Raw genomic sequence first — 23,992 nt, 5'->3', positions numbered from 1 at the left:
CCTCACTTCCTATCCCCTCCCTCTCACTTCTCACCCCCCTTTCTCTCCTTATGCCCCCCCCCCCCGTACTCTCAGACTATGCTCTATGCTCTTCTACACTTAGCCTCTTCTCTCGTGAGATCTTCTCTCAGCTGCTTCCACAGATCTTTTAATTTTTTGTCCCTTCTTTTTGCTTCCTCCTCTTTCAAACCGTCCATTTTTCTCTGATGCTTTTCTTCTCTTTTCTTCTCTTCTTCTCTCCTCTCCTCTGCTTTTTTCCATTTATCCTCCTCTCTCTTGCGATCTTCTTCCAGCCGCTTTTCCTCTTCTATTTTTTTGTTTTCCCATTTTCTCGCCTGCTCAGCTTTGATTTTGTCCATCCTTCTCTGTTCCTCTTTTTCAAGTCTCTTGCGTTCTTTTCTCTTCTTCTCTTCTCTTTTCAATTTAGCCTCCTCTCTCTTGCGGTCTTCCTCCAGCCGCTGCTCCTCTTCTATTTTTTTGTTTTCCCATTTTCTCACCTGCTCAGCTCTGAGTCTGTCCAGGCTTTTCTGTTCCTCTTTGTCCCTTCTCTTCCGTTCTTCTCTCTTTTCCTCGGCTTTTTTCCATTTAGCCTCCTCTCTCTTGCGATCTTCTTCCAGCTGCTTCTCCTCTTCTGTTTTTTTGTTCTCCCATTTTTTCGTCTGCATATCTCTGAGTCTGTTCATTGATATCTGTTCCCTTTCTACCAATCTCTTCCTTTCTCCCCTCTTCTCCTCTGCTTTTCTACATTTAAGATCCTCTCTCTTGTGATCTTCTTCCAGCAGCTTCTTCTCTTCTTCTTTCTCATTTTCCCATTTTCTCGCCACCCCATCTATAATTCTGTCCAGCCTTCTCTGATCTTCTTCTACCATTCTCTTCTGTTTTTCTCTATTCTCCTCTGCTTTTCTTTGTTCAGCTTCTTCCCTCTTGTATTGTTCTTCCTTCCTCTTCTCCTCTTCCTTTAGCCTCTCCTCCTCCCTTTTCTTGTTTTCCAATATTTTTGCCTCCTTAGCTTTTAATTTTGCCTCCCTTCTCTGTTCCTCTTCTTTCCTTCTCTTCTCTTCTTCTATTGTCTTCCTCAAATTAGCTTTCTCCCTCTCAAAATCTTTTTCCAGCTGCTTCTTCTCTTCTTTTTTTATTTTTTGCCATTTTTCCACCTCCCCATCTCTGAATTTTTCCTTCCTTCTCCATTCCTCTTCTTCCTCTCTCTTCTGTTCTTTTCTCCTCTTCTCTGTTTTTCTCCATTGAGCTTCCTCCCTCTTGCGATTCTCTTTCAGAAGCTCCTTCTCTTCTCTTCTTTTATTTTCCCATTTGTGATCCTCCTCCTCTCTTAATTTTTCCATCCTTCTCTTTTCCTCTTCTTCCTTTCTCCTCTGTTCTTTTCTCATCTCCTCTGCTTTTCTCCAAGTATCTTCTTCATACTTGCGATCCCCTTCAAGCTGCTTCTTTTCTTCTCTTATATTGTTTTTCCATTTTTTCGCTTCCTCATCTCTGAGTTTTTCCTCCCTTCTCTGTTCCTCTTTTTCCTTTCTTATCTGTTCTTCTCTTTTCTCCTCTGCTTTTTTCCAATTGGCTTCCTCCCCCATGCGAACTTCTTCCAACCTCTTCTTCTCTTCTGTTTTTTTGTTTAGCCATTTTCTTGCCTCCTCCTCTCTGCGTTTTTCCTCCCTTTTCTCTACCTCCTTTTCCTCTCTCTTCTGTTCTTCTATCTTTTCTTCTGCTTTTCTCCAATGAGCTTCCGCCCCCTTGCGAACTTCTTCCAGCTCTTTCTGCTCTTCTATTTTTTTGTTTTCCCATTTTCTCTCCTCCTCATCTCTAAATTTCTCCTTCCTCCTCTGTTCCTCCTTTTCCTTTCTCTTCTGTTTTTTAATCTTCTCCTCTGCTTTTCTCTCTTTCTCTTTAGCCTCCTCTCTCCTGCGTTCTTCTTCCAACCACTTCTCCTTTGCCCTCCTTACATTTTCCATTTTTCTCCCCACATCAACCCTAATATAGGTGATGGTGTTCTTTTTAACCTATAAATGAAAAGAAGAGGTTTAGAGGAAGTTCATGTTTATACATTGAGTAACATTGGCATTCATTTGGATTTTGTTTTGTATGATTTATTACATAATTGTGAAGTTTCTGAAAAATGTTTTTATTTGAGCTGCTCTATATAAAGTGTATGTAAACCCGTACGCTATGTCTCACTATGTTTGGCATGGCCCCTCACTATATACAGTTTTCTTAAAGTGTATGTAGAGCCACAACCTTTTTTTATAGTTTTAGATAGTATTGGGAAGGGTTAACCCCCCTATGAAGTTTATTTTTTTCCGTATCCAGGAGATTTCTCATCACTTCTTGTCCTAGAGATGAAACACGGAATTTGAGGAAATCTCTCTAAAATGAATGTCATTCCCATCTTAGTTGTCACAGGAGTGGGTGTCCCCATTGCAAGACTCTATGTCTAAATTCTCACCGCTCTATCCAAAAATAAGAAACGCCTTTACATACACTTTTAAAGGACAACTAATCCCAAGACCAAAAATGTAATATAATGTATTTAGACAGTTCTTAAATTTGATGGCTGTATTCGTTTTAGTTTTTCATCATTTTTAGCAAATACAGAAAGTACCCATTATTCTTGCAAAAGAAAAAAAATGCCATGATAAGACAGCTTTATCAAAGTTATCCTTCTTCTATAAACTGCTAATTTTCCCATCTCTCATGTAATTGGGATAAACAAATTCAGACACGTTTGTAGTCCTGCCTGGGTGACAGCGATGACTTCTTACATAGATACAGTGGAGGAGTGAGCATGGACACCCAGGGACAGGAAATACGTTCTTCACAGGAAGTGAAAATGTAGCGAAAAAGTCTAATAAATGAAAACGAATGTGTTCATAATAAGTCAATAATGTCATGAGCCTTCCTTCCCCTTTGTGTATGTGCAGTTGTGGGTATGAAGTCATATAAAGATAGTGAAAAAATATATATATATATACTTACTTGGTGAGACATCCTGAAACTGTCTAAAAATTCCGAATAAAATATAGATTCTCTCGATAAATAATCGCTCGCTAAACGTCAACCAAATATAAACCAACGTCTACCAAACGTCAAACTTCTCAAATCTGAAATTGCTGTCAACCAAAGATTTCTGTAAAGAAAGAAAAAGAGAAGATTTAGTATTATAGAAATAAAAAAAAAAGTCTGACAAGTGTTAAAACCCTCCTTTACTCTATCGAAAATAAAAAAACTTTACAAAAAAAGCTTTATCTATAGTTCTACTTTAAATATCGACATAATGGAAAAGCTTTATCTGTCTAAAAAAGTTTATATATATATACAAAGTATTGACTTAAGGGGGCTGAATAATTTTGCATGCCCAATTTTTCAGTTTTTTATTTGTTAAAAAAGTTTGAAATATCCAATAAATTTCATTCCACTTCATGATTGTGTCCCCCTTGTTGTGGATTCTTCACAAAAAATTACAGTTTTATATCTTTATGTTTGAAGCCTGAAATGTGGCAAAAGGTTGAAAAGTTCAAGGGAGCTGAATACTTTTGCAATGCACTATATATATATATATAAACCCTAGTGGTAATTAAAGTATAACTAAAGGCCAAACTGTTTTTTCTAGACAGAATGGAGATGGATTAGAACACCTATCGGGTTTTTATTGCTGTCTGTGCCCCCATTAGGGAGATTTACCCCCTCTATTTGTCCTGTTTACCATTATCATGAAAAGTGTCCCCAGAACAGTAATAGAGGAGAAATCTTCCAATGGGGACTCTAGTTCTGGTGACCTGGAGGGCCCCAAAGGAATTCCCTGTATTTCCAGGGATTTCCTCTCGTTTCCTGTTTTGGCTTTGGGACTGTAAATGAAGGTAAATCTTCCCAATGGGACACAGATGGCAAAAAAAAAGTCTGAAAGGTGTAACAACCCTTATTTAGTCTTTCAAAAATTAAAAAACATTAAAATAAAAAGCTTTGCCTATAGTTCTACTTTAAATATTGACATATGGAAAAGCTCTATCTGTCTAAAAACTGTTATATAATATATATTTATTTATATGTATATGTAAATATATATATATATATATATACATATACATATATATTTTTTTTAATTATGAAATTAGTGTAACAACCCTCATTTAGTCTTTCAAAAATTGAAAAAACATGAAAATAAAAAGCTTTACCTATAGTACTACTTTAAATATATGGAAAAGCTCTATCTATCTCTAAAACTGTTTTATATATATATATATATATATATATATATATATATTATAATTAGGAAAATATATATATATAGTGTATATAGATATATATCTATATAGATATATATTTATGTAAATATATATTTATGTATATGTGTGTATATATATATATATATATATATATATGCATATTATATCATTCAATAGGAGTATATACAGGCTGGCACTCAACTGGTTAATGTAATTCCCAATGATATATTAGATAGAAGCAGTGATATTACTGCAGAGATCAGAATATAACGCTATTTTACGCTATTTGCAGTTTAGAACATTTGGGAAATGGTTAGCAGCCCTGCCAAAATATCACTGCCCTTCCCCCACGGCGGAATGACCCTTCACTTCCTTAGCGCAGGCTTTCCTACATAGACTATGGCTACTATAGGACGATGCCCAGCTTTGGATATCATGTACCGGCTTGCAGGTGATTTAAACTGAAAGGTCGGTTGGGATCTAAAAATAGTTCTAATCACATACTTCCTGCCCCGCCCCCTTTCTCCAAACAATTAATTAATGTAATATAATGCAGCAATTGATGTCATGTAATGATGTAATTTGTGAAAATATGTCATTAATGTAATGTAATGAATGATTGTGATGATGCAATGATGTTATTAATTATTGCACCTAATCTAATGTCATTAATTATTGTAATGTAGTGATGTAATTAGTGTCATGTAATTAAATATAAATTGCCATAATGTAATAAATAATATTTTACACAGGCTTTTCTACATAGACTATGGCTGTTTTCTAAGGAGAACATACTATAGGATTATTCCCAGCCTTGGTTTTCATGTAGCGGATTTCAGGGGATTTAAACTGAACGGTCAGTTGGGCTCTAAAAATAATTCAAATCACAAATGTACTTTCCCCGCCCCCTTTCTCCATGGAAACGCCCACAAACACACACATAGATTCTACAATGTGTGCAGAGCAGAGCAGAACATGACTTACCTCTTCACACTCTCAGCAATAACTGACCGTTTCTTTTTCCCACCTCTCTTTTATAGAGGAGCCTGGTCATGTGACCAAGGTTCCAAACCAGCATTTTTTTTTTTTTTTCAATTTTGACAGTTGAAAAAAAAAAAAAAACAAAGCTGACAGTTGGGCTGGGCTGAGTCCATGGAAAATTTTAAATTGCAGTCACATGACCAGCAATAAGGAGATTTAACCATTTCACTGCCAGGGCAATTTTGGAAAATTTTGTTTTGTTGTTTAAATGTTTAAAAAAAATTTTAGGCCTAAAGAGGGCATTACCCCCCCCCCCCCCACAACGATGATATATTTTCAACAACAACAACAACTGACCGTTTCTTCCTCCCGCCTCCTTTTTATAGAGGAACCTGGTCATGTGACCAATGACCATATATGGGCATAGCCTTCTATGGGCAAAGTAACAAACAAGTATCCAAGCCATGACACCTATGCAGTGCAATGGGGATATCAATGTAATGATAGAAATATTGGAATTGATGTAATTCATTTAAACCAAAACCCATGCTGGGAAGAGGGGAGGTCAAAGGGCACCATGTCTTAAATATATAGAATTTCTGTTTAGTATAGAAGCGGGATTTTCATGGTGCCAAAGGGGAAATCAATGTCAGACATCAATATAAAAATATTCAGCTGATTTAAACTTAAATTTCAGTTAGGATTTCAAAACAGTGCAGCCAGGTAAAAGCATTTCCCTGTATATACATAATATAATTGTATATTATATACATTAATATCTATCCATCTGTCCCAATATATTTCTATGTATCTACTATATTTAATAATAAATAAACTCCATTAACAATAATAAATAATGATATACAAACCAGCGGTTCGTTTCAAATTCTGACAGTTGAAACAAAAGACAAAGCTGACAGTTAGGCTGAGCTGAGTCCCGGGAAAATTTATAATTGCAGTCACATGATCAGAAATAAGGAAAACTAACCATTTCACTGCCAGAGCAATGTTTGCAAATTTTGTTTAGTGGTTTACATGTTTAAAAAAATTTTTTAGGCCTGAAGATGACATAACCCCGACCCCCCCCCCCCCCAAAAAAAAAACAAAAAACAAAACATGATATATTTCTGAAAGCTAAGACCCTAGAGAATAGAAAAGGTATAAAAAAAATTATATTGACACAATTTGACGGGTGTAATCACTTTCGTGAGATACTGTGTGTATATATATATATATATATATATATATATATATATATATATATATATATATATATACATATATATATATACAGTATCTCACAAAAGTAATTACACAATTACACCCGTCACATTTTTATAATTTTTTTATATACAGTGCCTTGCAAAAGTATTTGGCCCCCTTGAACTTTGCGACCTTTTGCCACATTTCAGGCTTCAAACATAAAGATATAAAACTGTAATTTTTGTGTGAAGAATCAACAACAAGTGGGACACAATCATGAAGTGGAACGAAATTTATTGTATATTTCAAACTTTATGAACAAATAAAAAAACTGAAAAATTGGGCGTGCAAAATGATTCAGCCCCTTTACTTTCAGTGCAGCAAACTCTCTCCAGAAGTTCAGTGAGGATCTCTGAATGATCCAATGTTGACCTAAATGACTAATGATGATAAATAGAATCCACCTGTGTGTAATCAAGTCTCCGTATAAATGCACCTGCACTGTGATATTCTCAGAGGTCCGTTTAAAGCGCAGAGAGCATCATGAAGAACAAGGAACACACCAGGCAGGTCCGAGATACTGTTGTGGAGAAGTTTAAAGCCGGATTTGGATACAAAAAGATTTCCCAAGCTTTAAACATCCCAAGGAGCACTGTGCAAGCAATAATATTGAAATGGAAGGAGTATCAGACCACTGCAAATCTACGAAGACCTGGCCGTCCCTCTAAACTTTCAGCTCATACAAGGAGAAGACTGATCAGAGATGCAGCCAAGAGGCCCATGATCACTCTGGATGAACTGCAGAGATCTACAGCTGAGGTGGGAAACTCTGTCCATAGGACAACAATCAGTCGTATACTGCACAAATCTGGCCTTTATGGAAGAGTGGCAAGAAGAAAGACATTTCTTAAAGATATCCATAAAAAGTGTCGTTTAAAGTTTGCCACAAGCCACCTGGGAGACACCAAACATGTGGAAGAAGGAGCTCTGGTCAGATGAAACCAAAATCAAACTTTTTGGCAACAATGCAAAACATTATATTTGGCGTAAAAGCAACACAGCTCATCACCCTGAACACACCATCCCCACTGTCAAACATGGTGGTGGCAGCATCATGGTTTGGGCCTGCTTTTCTTCAGCAGGGACAGGGAAGATGGTTAAAATTGATGGGAAGATGGATGGAGCCAAATACAGGACCATTCTGGAAGAAAACCTGATGGAGTCTGCAAAAGACCTGAGACTGGGAAGGAGATTTGTCTTCCATCAAGACAATGATCCAAAACATAAAGCAAAATCTACAATGGAATGGTTCACAAATAAACATATCCAGGTGTTAGAATGGCCAAGTCAAAGTCCAGACCTGAATCCAATCGAGAATCTGTGGAAAGAACTGAAAACTGCTGTTCACAAACGCTCTCCATCCAACCTCACTGAGCTCGAGCTGTTTTGCAAGGAGGAATGGGCAAAATTTTCAGTCTCTCGATGTGCAAAACTGATAGAGACATACCCCAAGCGGCTTACAGCTGTAATCGCAGCAAAAGGTGGTGCTACAAAGTATTAACTTAAGGGGGCTGAATAATTTTGCACGCCCAATTTTTCAGTTTTTTATTTGTTAAAAAAGTTTGAAATATCCAATAAAATTCATTCCACTTCATGATTGTGTCCCACTTGTTGTTGATTCTTTACAAAAATTACAGTTTTATATCTTTATGTTTGAAGCCTGAAATGTGGCAAAAGATTGAAAAGTTCAAGGGGGCCGAATACTTTCGCAATGCACTGTATATATGTAAACCCTAGTGGTAGTTAAGGTATAACTAAAGGCCAAACAGTTTTTTTTGCTGGACAGAATGGAGATGGATCAGAACACCTATCAGGTTTTTATTGCTGTCTGTGCCCCCATTAGGGAGATTTACCCTCTCTATTTGCCCTGTTTACCATATATATATATATATATATATATATATATATATATATATTTATTTATTTATTTATATGTAAATATACATATATATATTATAATTATGAAAAAAAATATATATGTATATACAGTATATATACATATTATATAATTCAATAGGAGTATATACAGGCTGGCACTCAACTGGTTAATGTAATTCCCAATGATATATTAGATAGAAGCAGTGATATTACTGCAGAGATCAGAATATAACGCTATTTTACGCTATTTGCAGTTTAGAACATTTGAGAAATGGTTAGCAGCACTGCCAAAATATCACTGCCCTTCCCCCACGGCGGAATGACCCTTCACTTCCTTAGCGCAGGCTTTCCTACATAGACTATGGCTACTATAGGACGATGCCCAGCTTTGGATATCATGTACCGGCTTGCAGGGGATTTAAACTGAAAGGTCGGTTGGGATCTAAAAATAGTTCTAATCACATACTTCCTGCCCCGCCCCCTTTCTCCAAACAATTAATTAATGTAATATAATGCAGCAATTGATGTAATGTAATGATGTCATTTGTGAAAATATGTCATTAATGTAATGTAATGAATGATTGTGATGATGCAATGATGTTATTAATTATTGCACCTAATCTAATGTCATTAATTATTGTAATGTAGTGATGTAATTAGTGTAATGTAATTAAATATAAATTGCCATATTGTAATAAATAATATTTTACACAGGCTTTTCTACATAGACTATGGCTGTTTTCTAAGGAGAACATACTATAGGATTATTCCCAGCCTTGGTTTTCATGTAGCGGATTTCAGGGGATTTAAACTGAACGGTCAGTTGGGCTCTAAAAATAATTCAAATCACAAATCTACTTTCCCCGCCCCCTTTCTCCATGGAAACGCCCACAAACACACACATAGATTCTACAATGTGTGCAGAGCAGAGCAGAACATGACTTACCTCTTCACACTCTCAGCCCCGGTTCACACTACTGCGTGTGCGGGGTTCGCATGTCATGTCGGAGCGCACTGCTCCGACATGACATGCGATCAGCTGTGCGGTGCGAGTTTAGCCATACAGTTTGTATGGCTAAATTCGCATCGCACCCGCAGCAAACACGCACAGGAGGCATTTTTGCTGCCGCATCAGGATCGGATCGCACAGCGGTTCACACTTGTGCGATCCGATCCTGTGCGAACTGCACGATCGCACTGCGATATGCGATCAAACTGGGGGTGTCGTTAAGATTACATTGACACCCCCAGCGGATCGCATATGGCAGTGTGAACTGCCGGGGGTGCGTGTGCGATGCGGGAACAGGCTGCGAATTCGCAGCCTTCCCGCATCGCATCAGTGTGAACCGAGCCTTAGCAATAACTGACCGTTTCTTTTTCCCGCCTCTCTTTTATAGAGGAGCCTGGTCATGTGACCAAGGTTCCAAACCAGCATTTTTTTTTTTTATTTGACAGTTGAAACAAAAAACAAAGCTGACAGTTGGGCTGGGCTGAGTCCATGGAAAATTTTAAATTGCAGTCACATGACCAGCAATAAGGAGATTTAACCATTTCACTGCCAGGGCAATTTTTGAAAATTTTGTTTTGTTGTTTAAATGTTTAAAAAAAATTTTTTAGGCCTAAAGATGGCATAACCCCCCCCCCCCCCCCAATGATGATATATTTTCAACAACAACAACACTCTCAACAACAACTGACCGTTTCTTCCTCCCGCCTCCCTTTTATAGAGGAACCTGGTCATGTGACCAATGACCATATATGGGCATAGCCTTCTATGGGCAAAGTAACAAACAAGTATCCAAGCCATGACACCTATGCAGTGCAATGGGGATATCAATGTAATGATAGAAATATTGTAATTGATGGAATTCATTTAAACCAAAAACCCATGCTGGGAAGAGGGGAGGTCAAAGGGCACCATGTCTTAAATATATAGAATTTCTGTTTAGTATAGAAGCCGGATTTTCATGGTGCCAAAGGGGAAATCAATGTCAGACATCAATATAAAAATATTCAGCTGATTTAAACTTAAATTTCAGTTAGGATTTCAAAACAGCGCAGCCAGGTAAAAGCATTTCCCTGTATATACATAATATAATTGTATATTATATACATTAATATCTATCTATCTGTCCCAATATATTTCTATGTATCTACTATATTTAATAATAAATAAATGTCATTAACAATAATAAATAATGATTTACAAACCAGCAGTTATTTTCAAATTCTGACAGTTGAAACAAAAGACAAAGCTGACAGTTGGGCTGAGCTGAGTGCAGGGAAAATTTATAATTGCAGTCACATGACCAGAAATAAGGATATTTAACCATTTCACTGCCAGAACAATTTTTGCACATTTTGTTTTGTGGTTTACATGTTTAAAAAATAATTTTAGGCCTGAAGATGACATAACCCCCCCCCCCCCCCAAAAAAAAAAAAAGATATATTTTCTGAAAGCTAAGACCGCAGAGAATAGAAAAGGTATAAAAAAATATTTACAAAAATGTGAGGGGTGTACTCACTTTTGTGAGATCCTATAGATAGATAGATAGATAGATAGATAGATAGATAGATAGATAGATAGATAGATGCCGGGATTTCCTCTTGTTCCCTGTTTTGGCTTTGGGGCTGTAAATGAAGGTAAATCTTCCCAATGGGACACAGATGGCAAAAAAAAAGTCTGAAAGGTGTAACAACCCTCCTTTAGTCTTTCAAAAATTAAAAAACATTAAAATAAAAAGCTTTGCCTATAGTTCTACTTTAAATATTGACATATGGAAAAGCTCTATCTGTCTAAAAACTGTTATATAATATATATTTATTTATATGTATATATATATATATATATATATATATATATATATATATATATATGTGTATTATTATTTTTTTTTTTTTTTTTTTTTTTTTAATTATGAAATTAGGTATAACAACCCTCATTTAGTCTTTCAAAAATTGAAAAAACATGAAAAGAAAAAGCTTTACCTATAGTACTACTTTAAATATATGGAAAAGCTCTATCTATCTCTAAAACTGTTTTATATATATATATATATATATATATATATATATATATATATATATATATATATTATAATTAGGAAAATATATATATATGCATATTATATAATTCAATAGGAGTATATACAGGCTGGCACTGAACTGGTTAATGTAATTCCCAATGATATATTAGATAGAAGCAGTGATATTACTGCAGAGATCAGAATATAACGCTATTTTACGCTATTTGCAGCTTAGAACATTTGAGAAATGGTTAGCAGCCCTGCCAAAATATTACTGCCCTTCCCCCACAGCGGAATGACCCTTCACTTCCTTAGCGCAGGCTTTCCTACATAGACTATGGCTACTATAGGACGATGCCCAGCTTTGGATATCATGTACCGGCTTGCAGGTGATTTAAACTGAAAGGTCAGTTGGGATCTAAAAATAGTTCTAATCACATACTTCCTGCCCCGCCCCCTTTCTCCAAACAATTAATTATTGTAATATAATGCAGCAATTGATGTCATGTAATGATGTCATTTGTGAAAATATGTCATTAATGTAATGTAATGAATGATTGTGATGATGCAATGATGTCATTAATTATTGTACCTAATCTAATGTAATTAATTATTGTAATGTAGTGATGTAATTAGTGTCATGTAATTAAATATAAATTGCCATAATGTAATAAATAATATTTTACACAGACTTTTCTACATAGACTATGGCTGTTTTCTAAGGAGAACATACTATAGGATTATTCCCAGCCTTGGTTTTCATGTAGCGGATTTCAGGGGATTTAAACTGAACGGTCAGTTGGGCTCTAAAAATAATTCAAATCACAAATTTACTTTCCCCGCCCCCTTTCTCCATGGAAACGCCCACAAACACACACAGATATTCTACAATGTGTGCAGAGCAGAGCAGAACATGACTTACCTCTTCACACTCTCAGCAATAACTGACCGTTTCTTTTTCCCGCCTCTCTTTTATAGAGGAGCCTGGTCATGTGACCAAGGTTCCAAACCAGCATTTTTTTTTTTTCAATTTTGACAGTTGAAACAAAAAACAAAGCTGACAGTTGGGCTGGGCTGAGTCCATGGAAAATTTAAATTGCAGTCACATGACCAGCAATAAGGAGATAACAAGTATCCAAGCCATGACACCTATGCAGTGCAATGGGGATATCAATGTAATGATAGAAATATTGTAATTGATGTAATTCATTTAAACCAAAAACCCATGCTGGGAAGAGGGGAGGTCAAAGGGCACCATGTCTTAAATATATAGAATTTCTGTTTAGTATAGAAGCCGGATTTTCATGGTGCCAAAGGGGAAATCAATGTCAGACATCAATATAAAAATATTCAGCTGATTTAAACTTAAATTTCAGTTAGGATTTAAAAACAGTGCAGCCAGGTAAAAGCATTTCCCTGTATATACATAATAGAATTGTATATTATATACATTAATATCTATCTATCTGTCCCAATATATTTCTATGTATCTACTATATTTAAAAATAAATAAACTTCATTAACAATATAAACCACTTTAGCCCCAGGCCCATTTTTAAAGTTAAGTTTAAGTTAAAATCAGTATTTTTTGATAGAAAACTACTTAGAACCCCCAAACATTATATATATATATAAATATTTTAGCAAAGACTCTGGAGAATAAAATGGCGGTCATTGCAATATTTTTTGTCACGCGGTATTTGCGCAGCGGTCTTTCAAACTACATTTTTTTTTGAAAAATTACATTTTACTGCATTTAAAAAACCTAACCAGTAAAGGTGGCCCATTTTTTTTTTGTATATTGTGAAAGATGATGTCATGCAGAGTAAATATATACCCAACATGTTATGGTTTAAAATTGCGCACATCCGTGGGAATGGCGACAAACTACGAACAATAAAAATCTCCATAGGCGACACAATAAAATTTTTTAACGGTTACCAGTTTAGAGTTAGAGTGTAGCTCGTTTTTTTAAAATTTTTTCTTGGTTTGAACAGCGATTTCATTTGCAGCGGGACTTCCATTTACATTTTCTTTCGTGCGCGAGCTCACGGCGATGGGGGCAGCGAAAATTTTTTTTTTTTCTCCTATCTATTTTTTTATTTTAGCACAGGTTTTAAAAAAAAGAAAAAAACAAATCTGATCACTTTTATTGCTGTCACAAGCAATGTAAACATCCCTTGTGACATCAATAGGCAGTGACAGGTACTCTTTATGGAGGGATCGAGGGTCTAAAAGACCCCAAACCCCTCCACTACACTTCCATGTATTCAAAACACTGAAAGCGGCATTTTTGAATACATTCACATTTTAAATCGGGCGCCTTTAGCAGCCGAGTAACCCAGATGTGACGCCATGGACGCCGCCTCTGGGTTACGTCATCGAAGACTCGATTGAAGCTGCATCTGGCTTTGATCGGGACTCCATCCAGCCGGCGGACGTGCCGGCTGGTTGCTCGGGTCTCCTGGTGGGACAGGAGACCCAGGCAGAGCTGTGGAAGGCGGCGGGAGGGAGGGTGTCCCCTCCCTCTCGCTGGGGTAACGATCGAGCGGCTCCCGAGCCACATCAGTCATTACCGCCGTAAAGCTGACAGCCGGCTCTAAAAAATGGTACCGGGATGATACCTCTAGCTAGAGGCATCACCCCGGTACAACCACTTAAAGTCAGGCGACGGAGGTCTATGTGGCTGGTCGTTAAGTGGTTAAATAATGATATACAAACCAGCATTTCTTTTCAAATTCTGACAGTTGAAACAAAAGACAAAGCTGACAGTTGGGCTGAGCTGAGTCCAGGGAAAATTTAAAATTGCAGTCACATGACCAAAAATAAGGAAAATTTACCATTTCACTGCCAGAGCAATTTTTGAAAATCCTGTTTTGTGGTTCACATGTTTCAAAAATAATTTTAGGCCTGAAGATGACTGTTACGGAGACATGGTTTAATGAAAGAAATGACTGGGACATAACCATACCAGGGTACTCTTTATACAGAAGAGACAGAGAAGGCAAGAAAGGAGGAGGAGTGGCCCTGTATGTGAAAGATAGCATTAAATCTAACCTAATACAAGTTGGTGAGGACAACATAGAGTCAGTTTGGGTTACGTTGCAGTTTGCTAATCATGCAGTAACTCGTGTAGGTGTGATATATAGACCACCTGGTCAAGTTAAAGAACTAGATGATCTACTAGTTGAAGAAATAGCTAAAATGACAATGAAAGGAGAAGTTATCATTATGGGAGATTTCAATCTTCCTGATATAAACTGGAAAACCAAAATAGCAAGTTCTACCAGGAGTACAGATATTCTAAATTCCCTACTGGGGTTGTCTCTGCAACAAGTGGTTGAGGAGCCAACCCGGAGGGAGGCCATTTTGAATTTGGTATTCACAAATGGGGATTTGGTATATGATGTCATTGTAGGCGAAACCTTGGGATCTAGTGATCACCAGTCAGTGTGGTTTAATATAAGAACTGTGAAAGAATCACACCACACAAAAACAAAAGTTTTAGATTTTAGAAAAACAGACTTTTCAAAAATGAAATTAGTCATAAATGAGTCCTTATCAGACTGGAACGGATTACATGGAGTCCAGGAGAAATGGGACAACTTAAAAGGTGCATTATTGAAGGCAACAGAAAATTGCATTAGACTTGTCAGTAAAAGCAAAAAAAGGAAGAGACCACTGTGGTACTCAGCAGAAGTGGCCCAAATCATTAAAAATAAAAAGCTAGCATTTTGTAATTATAAAAAAACCCAGAGCAATGAAGATAAGGAAATCTACAAGATTAGGCAGAAAGAGGCCAAGCAAGTTATAAGAACTTCTAAAGCGCAGGCAGAAGAAAAACTAGCTCAGTCTATGAAAAAGGGGGATAAGACATTCTTCAGATATATAAATGAAAAAAGGAAATTAAAACAAGGAATAACTAAATTAAAAACAAAGGACGGAAGGTATGTAGAAGAGAATGAAGGGCTAGCCGACTGCCTTAATCAATACTTCTGTTCAGTTTTTACAGAAGAAAAAGAAGGAGAAGGACCTCCACTTGAAAGGATGACTAATGAATCGTTTGATGCATGTGTCTTTACAGAGGAAGACGTTCTAAGATTGCTGTCTAAAGTGAAGACAAATAAGTCACAGGGTCCTGATGAGATACACCCAAAATTATTAAAAGAGCTTAGTGGTGAGCTGGCAAAACCATTAACAGATTTATTTAACCAATCATTAGTAACAGGAGTCGTCCCGGAAGATTGGAAATTGGCAAATGTCGTGCCCATTCACAAGAAAGGTAGTAGGGAGGAATCGAGCAACTATAGACCAGTGAGTCTGACATCAATAGTAGGCAAATTAATGGAAACCCTATTAAAGGATAGAATTGTGGAACATCTTAAATCCCATGGATTGCAAGATGAAAAACAACATGGGTTTACTTCAGGGAGATCATGTCAAACAAATCTTATAGATTTTTTTGACTGGGTGACTAAAATAATAGACGGTGGAGGTGCAGTAGACATTGCATATCTAGATTTTAGTAAGGCTTTTGACACTGTCCCACATAGAAGACTTATCAATAAACTACAGTCATTGAGCATGGACTCCCATATTGTTGAGTGGATTAGGCAGTGGCTGAGTGACAGACAACAGAGGGTTGTAGTCAATGGAGAACATTCAGAACAAGGTCATGTTACCAGTGGGGTACCTCAGGGATCTGTACTGGGACCAAGTTTGTTTAATATCTTCATAAGTGATATTGCAAAAGGCCTCGATGGTAAGGTTTTTCTTTTTGCTGATGACACAAAGATATGTAACAGGGTTGATGTTCCTGGAGGGAAATGCCAAATGGAAAAGGATTTAGGAAAACTAGAAGAATGGTCAGAACTCTGGCAACTGAAATTTAATGTGGATAAGTGCAAGATAATGCACCTGGGGCGTAAAAACCCAAGGGCAGAATATAGAATATTTGACACAGTCCTGACCTCAGTATCTGAGGAAAGGGATTTAGCAGTAATTATTTCAGAAGACTTAAAGGTGGGAAGTCAATGTAATAGAGCAGCACGAAATGCCAGCAGAATGCTTGGATGTATAGGGAGAGGTATAAGCAGTAGAAAGAGAGAAGTGCTTATGCCGCTGTACAGAACACTGGTGAGACCTCACTTGGAGTATTGTGCGCAGTACTGGAGGCCATATCTCCAGAAGGATATAGATACTCTAGAGAGAGTTCAGAGAAGAGCTACTAAACTAGTACATGGATTGCAGGAAAAAAACTTACCAGGAAAGGATAAAGGACCTTAACATGTATAGCTTGGAAGAAAGAAGAGACAGAGGGGATATGATAGAAACTTTTAAATACATAAAGGGAATCAACTCGGTAAAGGAGGAGAGCATATTTAAAAGAAGAAAAACTACCACAAGAGGACACAGTTTTAAACTAGAGGGGCAAAGGTTTAAAAGTAATATGAGGAAGTATTACTTTACTGAGAGAGTAGTGGATGCATGGAATAACCTTCCTGCAGAAGTGGTAGCTGCAAATACAGTGAAGGAGTTTAAGCATGCATGGGATAGGCATAAGGCTATCCTTCATATAAGATAGGGCCAGGGACTATTCATAGGATTCAGATATATTGGGCAGACTAGATGGGCCAAATGGTTCTTATCTGCCGACACATTCTATGTTTCTATGTTTCTATAACCCCCCAAAACATGATATATTTTCTGAAAGCTAAGACCCAAGAGAATAAAAAAGATCTAAAAAGATATTTACAAAAATGTGAGGGGTGTACTCACTTTTGTGAGATACTATATATATATATATATGTATATATATATATATATATATATATATATATATATATATTTAGATGGATAGATAGATAGATAGATAGATAGATAGATAGATAGATAGATAGATAGATAGATAGATAGATAGATAGATACGTAGTTGCCAACATTTGAAAAACAAATTCCAGTGACACTTTGCAGCATAGCTATCAATTACTTACCACGCCCACTTCCCTGAAGCTCCGCCCACTCCACCTTATTAATTTCCGCCTACCTATCATCAGATTATAGGGTCTACTCAATAAAGAAAGAATTACAGGGAATTGAAAAGGGAATTTTAAATTTAAGGCCAAAGTAGCAGAGTTGGAATAATTTTCCCATTCAGCTGCACTACTTCTGCCTAAAGTTCAAAATTCTCATCACAATTCCCTGCAATTCTAAAGTGACAAATGTGCTCAGGTGTGACCATACAAAAAATGTAAATATAAATAACGTGCAAAGTGTAAATAAGTACATTGCCGGGACAATGTAAATTACCCGGGACAGGCTCCGATTTGCTGGGACTGTCCCGGCAAAAACAGGACAGTTGGCAAGTATGTAGATAGATAGATAGATAGATAGATAGATAGATAGATAGATAGATAGATAGATAGATAGATAGATAGATAGATAGATAGATAGATAGATAGATAGATAGATAGATAGATAGATAGATAGATAGATAGATAGATAGATAGATAGATAGATAGATAGATATGTAAATAAAATAAAACCCCAGTGGAAATTAAAGTATAACTAAAGGCCAAACATTTTTTTCTGGACAGAATGGAGATGGATTAGTGTCCCACTTGTTGTTGATTCTTCACAAAAAAATTACAGTTTTATATCTTTATGTTTGAAGCCTGAAATGTGGCAAAAGGTTGCCACCAGGGGCGGACTGACCATTCGGGGATTAGGGCACTGCCCGAGGGCCCAGGGTCAGTAGGGGGCCCCATGAGAGGCTACACACTACAGAAAGAAGCCAGAAACTTCCATGCAGGCTATGCTGTGGTAGATATTTAAATGCCCACTCTATGTGGCTGAGCTGCAATTTGTTGGTGGGGCTTTGTGTGGCTTGAGTGTGGACACAGGGGGCCCCATGATCTCTGATTGCCCGGGGGCCCCATGAGTTGTCAGTCCACCCCTGGTTGCCACATTTATTTATTAAGTTATTTATTCTCTTTTGGCATTTGTGGCACATTTAAATCCCCCTTGGTTCCACCTCTGCCCTTCTCTTTTATACAGTTTTATATCTTTATGTTTGAAGCCTGAAATGTGGCAAAAGATTGAAAAGTTCAAGGGGGCCGAATACTTTCGCAATGCACTGTATATATATAAACCCTAGTGGTAATTAAGGTATAACTAAAGGCCAAACTGTTTTTTTTTTCTGGACAGAATGGAGATGGATTAGAACACTTATCAGGTTTTTATTGCTGTCTGTGCCCCCATTAGGGAGATTTCCCCTCTCTATTTGTCCTGTTTACCATTATCATGAAAAGTGTCCCCAGAACAGTAATAGAGGAGAAATCTTCCAATAGGGACTCTAGTTCTGGTGACCTGGAGGGCCCCAAAGGAATTCCCTGTATTTGCCGGGATTTCCTCTTCTTCCCTGTTTTGGCTTTGGGGCTGTAAATGAAGGTAAATCTTCCCAATGGGACACAGATGGCAAAAAAAAAAAGTCTGACAGGTGTTACAACCCTCCTTTGCCTATAGTGCTACTTTAAATATATGGAAAAGCTCTATCTGTCTAAAAACTGTTATATATATATATATATATTATAATTATGAAAAAAAAAAATATATATGTATATATATATATATATACATATTATATATTCAATAGGAGTATATACAGGCTGGCACTCAACTGATTAATGTAATTCCCAATGATATATTAGATAGAAGCAGTGATATTACTGCAGAGATCAGAATATAACGCTATTTTACGCTATTTGCAGTTTAGAACATTTGAGAAATGGTTAGCAGCACTGCCAAAATATCACTGCCCTTCCCCCACGGCGGAATGGCCCTTCACTTCCTTAGCGCAGGCTTTCCTACATAGACTATGGCTACTATAGGACGATGCCCAGCTTTGGATATCATGTACCGGCTTGCAGGTGATTTAAACTGAAAGGTCGGTTGGGATCTAAAAATAGTTCTAATCACATACTTCCTGCCCCGCCCCCTTTCTCCAAACAATTAATTAATGTAATATAATGCAGCAATTGATGTCATGTAATGATGTCATTTGTGAAAATATGTCATTAATGTAATGTAATGAATGATTGTGATGATGCAATGATGTTATTAATTAATGCACCTAATCTAATGTCATTAATTATTGTAATGTAGTGATGTAATTAGTGTAATGTAATTAAATATAAATTGCCATATTGTAATAAATAATATTTTACACAGGCTTTTCTACATAGACTATGGCTGTTTTCTAAGGAGAACATACTATAGGATTATTCCCAGCCTTGGTTTTCATGTAGCGGATTTCAGGGGATTTAAACTGAACGGTCAGTTGGGCTCTTAAAATAATTCAAATCACAAATTTACTTTCCCCGCCCCCTTTCTCCATAGAAACGCCCACAAACACACACAGATATTCTACAATGTGTGCAGAGCAGAGCAGAACATGACTTACCTCTTCACACTCTCAGCAATAACTGACCGTTTCTTTTTCCCGCCTCTCTTTTATAGAGGAGCCTGGTCATGTGACCAAGGTTCCAAACCAGCATTTTTTTTTTTATTTGACAGTTGAAACAAAAAACAAAGCTGACAGTTGGGCTGGGCTGAGTCCATGGAAAATTTTAAATTGCAGTCACATGACCAGCAATAAGGAGATTTAACCATTTCACTGCCAGGACAATTTTTTGAAAAATTTGTTTTGTTGTTTAAATGTTTGAAAACATTTTTTAGGCCTAAAGATGGCATTACCCCCCCCCCCCCAATGATGATATATTTTCAACAACAACTGACCGTTTCTTCCTCCCGCCTCCCTTTTTATAGAGGAACCTGGTCATGTGACCAATGACCATATATGGTCATAGCCTTCTATGGTCAAAGGAACAAACAAGTATCCAAGCCATGACACCTATGCAGTGCAATGGGGATATCAATGTAATGATAGAAATATTGGAATTGATGGAATTCCATTTAATTTATTTATTTATTTTGCATTTTTTTTTTTAAATTAAAAAAATCTAAATATTTTCTTAAACAAACAGGTGTCTGCTTTCCACTTCTGTCACTACTTTTGTAATGAGCACAGGGTCACCTTAAAGCGAAGCTCCCCCAAAAAGGGGAAATACATGGAATTTTTTTTTTATTCTTACCAAAAACATGCAGCAGAATACATGTTGTCATAAATTGATGAAGAAATATTATTTTTTTTAAATTTTTTTTATTTAAATATGTTTTATAGCAGAGAGTAAAAAATATTTTTTTTTCTCAAATTTGTCGGCCTTTTTTTTGTTTATAGCGCAAAAAAGAAAAAATTACAAACAAAAGGAACTCTACATTTTTTTTGGGTACAGCATTGCACAATTGTTAATTAAAGTCGTTTAGCAAAAAAGTTCCACTTGTTTGCACTTTCCCCTCCTCCACTGCTACATTTGGCACTTTTCAATTAATTTATTTATTTAGCATTTTTTTAAAACTAAAAAAAAAAACAAAAATGTAAATATTTTCTCAAACAATCAGGTGTCTGCTTTCCACTTCTGTCACTACTTTTGTAGTGAGCACAGAGTCACCTTAAAGCGGAGCTCCACCCAAAAAGGGAAATTAATAGGATTATTTTTTTTTTTTTTACCAAAAACATGTAGCAGAATACATATTGTCATAAATTGATGAAGAAATATTATTTTTTAATTTTTTTATTTAAATATGTTTTATAGCAGAGAGTAAAAAATATTTTTTTTTCCTCAAAATTGTCAGCCTTTTTTTTGTTTATAGCGCAAAAAAAAAAAAAAAAAAAATACCACCAGAAGAAATTCTATTTGTGGGGGAAAAATACATAAATTTTATTTGGGTACAGCATTGCGTGACAGCGCAATTGTCAATTAAAGTCGTTTAACAAAAAAGTTCCACTTGTTTCCCCTCCTCCACTTCCACATTTGCCCCTTTTTCATTTATTTGTTTTGCAATTTTTTAAAACTTAAAAAAAAAAAAAAATGAAAATATTTTCTTAAACAATCAGGTGTCTGCTTTCCACTACTGTCACTACTTTTGTAATGAGCACAGAGTCACCTTAAGGCTAGGTTTCCACTAGTGCGGCTACGAAGTCGTGCTACTTCTAGCACGACTTCGTAGCAAAAGTAAACCGCGGCTTCAGTTAGACTTGTCCCTCATATATAGAGGGAAGTCGCGCTCAAAAGTAGTACACGATTTACTTTTGAGGTCGCGGAAACTGAAGCCGCGGCAGGGGAAACGTGCCCCATTGAAAACAATGGGGTTTGACTTGCTGTGCGACTTGACATGTGTCAAGTCGCACCGCAAGTCGCACTAGTGGAAACCGAGCCTAAAGCAGAGCTCCCCCAAAAAAGGGGAAATACATGGAATTTTTTTTTTTATTCTTACCAAAAACATGCAGCAGAATACATGTTGTCATAAATTGATGAAGAAATATTATTTTTTTTAATTTTTTTTATTTAAATATGTTTTATAGCAGAGAGTAAAAAATATTTTTTTTTCTCAAATTTGTCGGCCTTTTTTTTGTTTATAGCGCAAAAAAGAAAAAATTACAAACAAAAGAGACTCTATTTGTGGAGGAAAAATACATACATTTTTTTTTGGGTACAGCATTGCGCAATTGTTAATTAAAGTCATTTAGCAAAAAAGTTCCACTTGTTTGCACTTTCCCCTCCTCCACTGCTACATTTGGCACTTTTCAATTAATTTATTATTTATTTAGCATTTTTTTAAAACTAAAAAAAAAAACAAAAATGTAAATATTTTCTCAAACAATCAGGTGTCTGCTTTCCCCTTCTGTCACTACTTTTGTAGTGAGCACAGAGTCACCTTAAAGCGGAGCTCCACCCAAAAAGGGAAATTAATAGGATTATTTTTTTTTACCAAAAACATGTAGCAATATTCATATTGGCATAAATTGATAAAGAAATTTCATTTTTTACATTTTTTTTTCTATTGAATATGTTTTAAAGCAGAGAGTAAAAAAATATATAGTTTATTGTTTAATCAAATTTGTCGCCCCTTTTTTTTGTTTGTAGCACAAAAAAATAAATAAAAAAACTCAAAAAAACAAAACAAAACACCAAAAGAAACTATTTGTGGGGGAAAATAATGCATCAATTTTATTTGGGTACAGTTTTGTATGACTGCAAAATTGTCAATTAAAGTAATTTAGCAAAAAAGTTCCACTTGTTTGTACTTTCCCCTCCTCCACTGCCACATTTGGCACTTTTTAATTAATTAATTTATTTAGCATTTTTTAACCACTTAAGCCCCGGAGGATTTGGCTGCTAAACGACCAGGGGGTATTTTGCGATTCGGCACTGCGTGACTTTAACGGACAATTGCGCGGTCGTGCGACGCTGTACCTAAACAAATTTGGCGTCCTTTTTTTCCCACAAACAGAGCTTTCTTTTGGTGGTATTTGATCACCTGTGCGATTTTTTGATCACGCGCTATAAACAAAAAAAGAGCGTAAATTTTGCAAAAATAACAATATTTTTCACTTTTTTTTATATGAAATTCCCCCAAAAAAATGTAAAAATCAAAATTTTTTAACATTTTCAGCCAATTTGTTTTATGCTACCTATGTTTGGTAAAAAAAATCGCAAAAAGCGTATTTTGATTGGTTTGCGCAAAAGTTATTGCGTTTACTAACTACGGGAAAGATTTATGTCATTTTTGTTGTTTTTTTTTAACGCGTAATGGCGGCGATCTGCGATTTTTTTTGCGGTACTGCGACATTGCGGCGGACAGATCGGACCCTTGACTGACATTTTTGACACTTTTGGGGTTACCAGTGACATTTCTACAGTAATCAGTGCTATATATATGCACTGTTACTGTAAAAATACACTGGTAGTGAAGGGGTTAACTTTATTTGAGAGGGAGGGGCTGTGTGTGTCCCTAGGGGCGTGATTCTTACTGTGATTGGCTGTGGCTTCAGCTGTATGCAGAGTGATCAACGGATCTACATAGTAGATCCATATGATCATCTCTCATACAGAGGGGAGAATGACAGGCAGCTTGTTTACACAAGCTGCCTGACTTTCTCCCTCTCCCCCGCCGATCGCAGAGTGGCCGGCGGACATCGGGTCCGCCGGTCACACGCGCGGGGGGGTCTGTGACCACGCGGGAGCGGGAGCGCGCCTCCGGTGGCGCGCGCTCGCACCCTAGACCCTCACAAGCTAGTGACGTAGCCCTATGTCACTTTGCCTGTGAGGGGCTGACCGCCGACGTAGATAGTCGTGCGGCAGTCGGCAAGTGGTTAAAAATGAAAAAAAAAAAATGTAAATATTTTCTTAAACAATCAGATGTCTGCTTTCCACTTCTGTCACTACTTTTGTAATGAGCACAGGGTCACCTTAAAGCGAAGCTCCGCCCAAAAGGGGAAATTAATGGGATTATTTTTTTTAACAAAAACATGTAGCAGAATACATATTGGCATAAATTGATATAAATTGATGAAAAAATTTGATTTTTTTAAATTTCTTTTTTTATTGGATATGTTTTAAAGCAGAGAGCAAAAAATAAGTTATTTTTCTCAAATGTGTCGGCCTATTTTTTGTTTATAGCGCAAAAAAAAAAAAAAATTACAACCAAAAGAAA

At 36.5% G+C, this 23,992-nt stretch overlaps 1 long non-coding RNA gene across 1 annotated transcript in view; it reads left to right on the top strand.

The window, feature by feature from the left end:
- The window catches only part of LOC309567852, a 463,599-nt gene extending 445,270 nt beyond the window's left edge, over window positions 1–18,329 (top strand). Inside the window, exon 3 of the long non-coding RNA XR_014225966.1 lies at window positions 18,069–18,329. This is a non-coding gene — a long non-coding RNA (uncharacterized lncRNA). The remainder of the gene's footprint in view (window positions 1–18,068) is intronic.
- The last annotated feature ends 5,663 nt before the right edge of the window (window positions 18,330–23,992 follow it).

This window comes from Pelophylax lessonae (genome assembly GCF_965119305.1).
Source record: "Pelophylax lessonae genome assembly, chromosome: 12".
Lineage (NCBI taxonomy): Eukaryota > Metazoa > Chordata > Amphibia > Anura > Ranidae > Pelophylax > Pelophylax lessonae.
The sequence above is the reverse complement of the archived record's forward strand: the minus strand, read 5'-3'. Positions and strand labels throughout refer to the sequence as shown.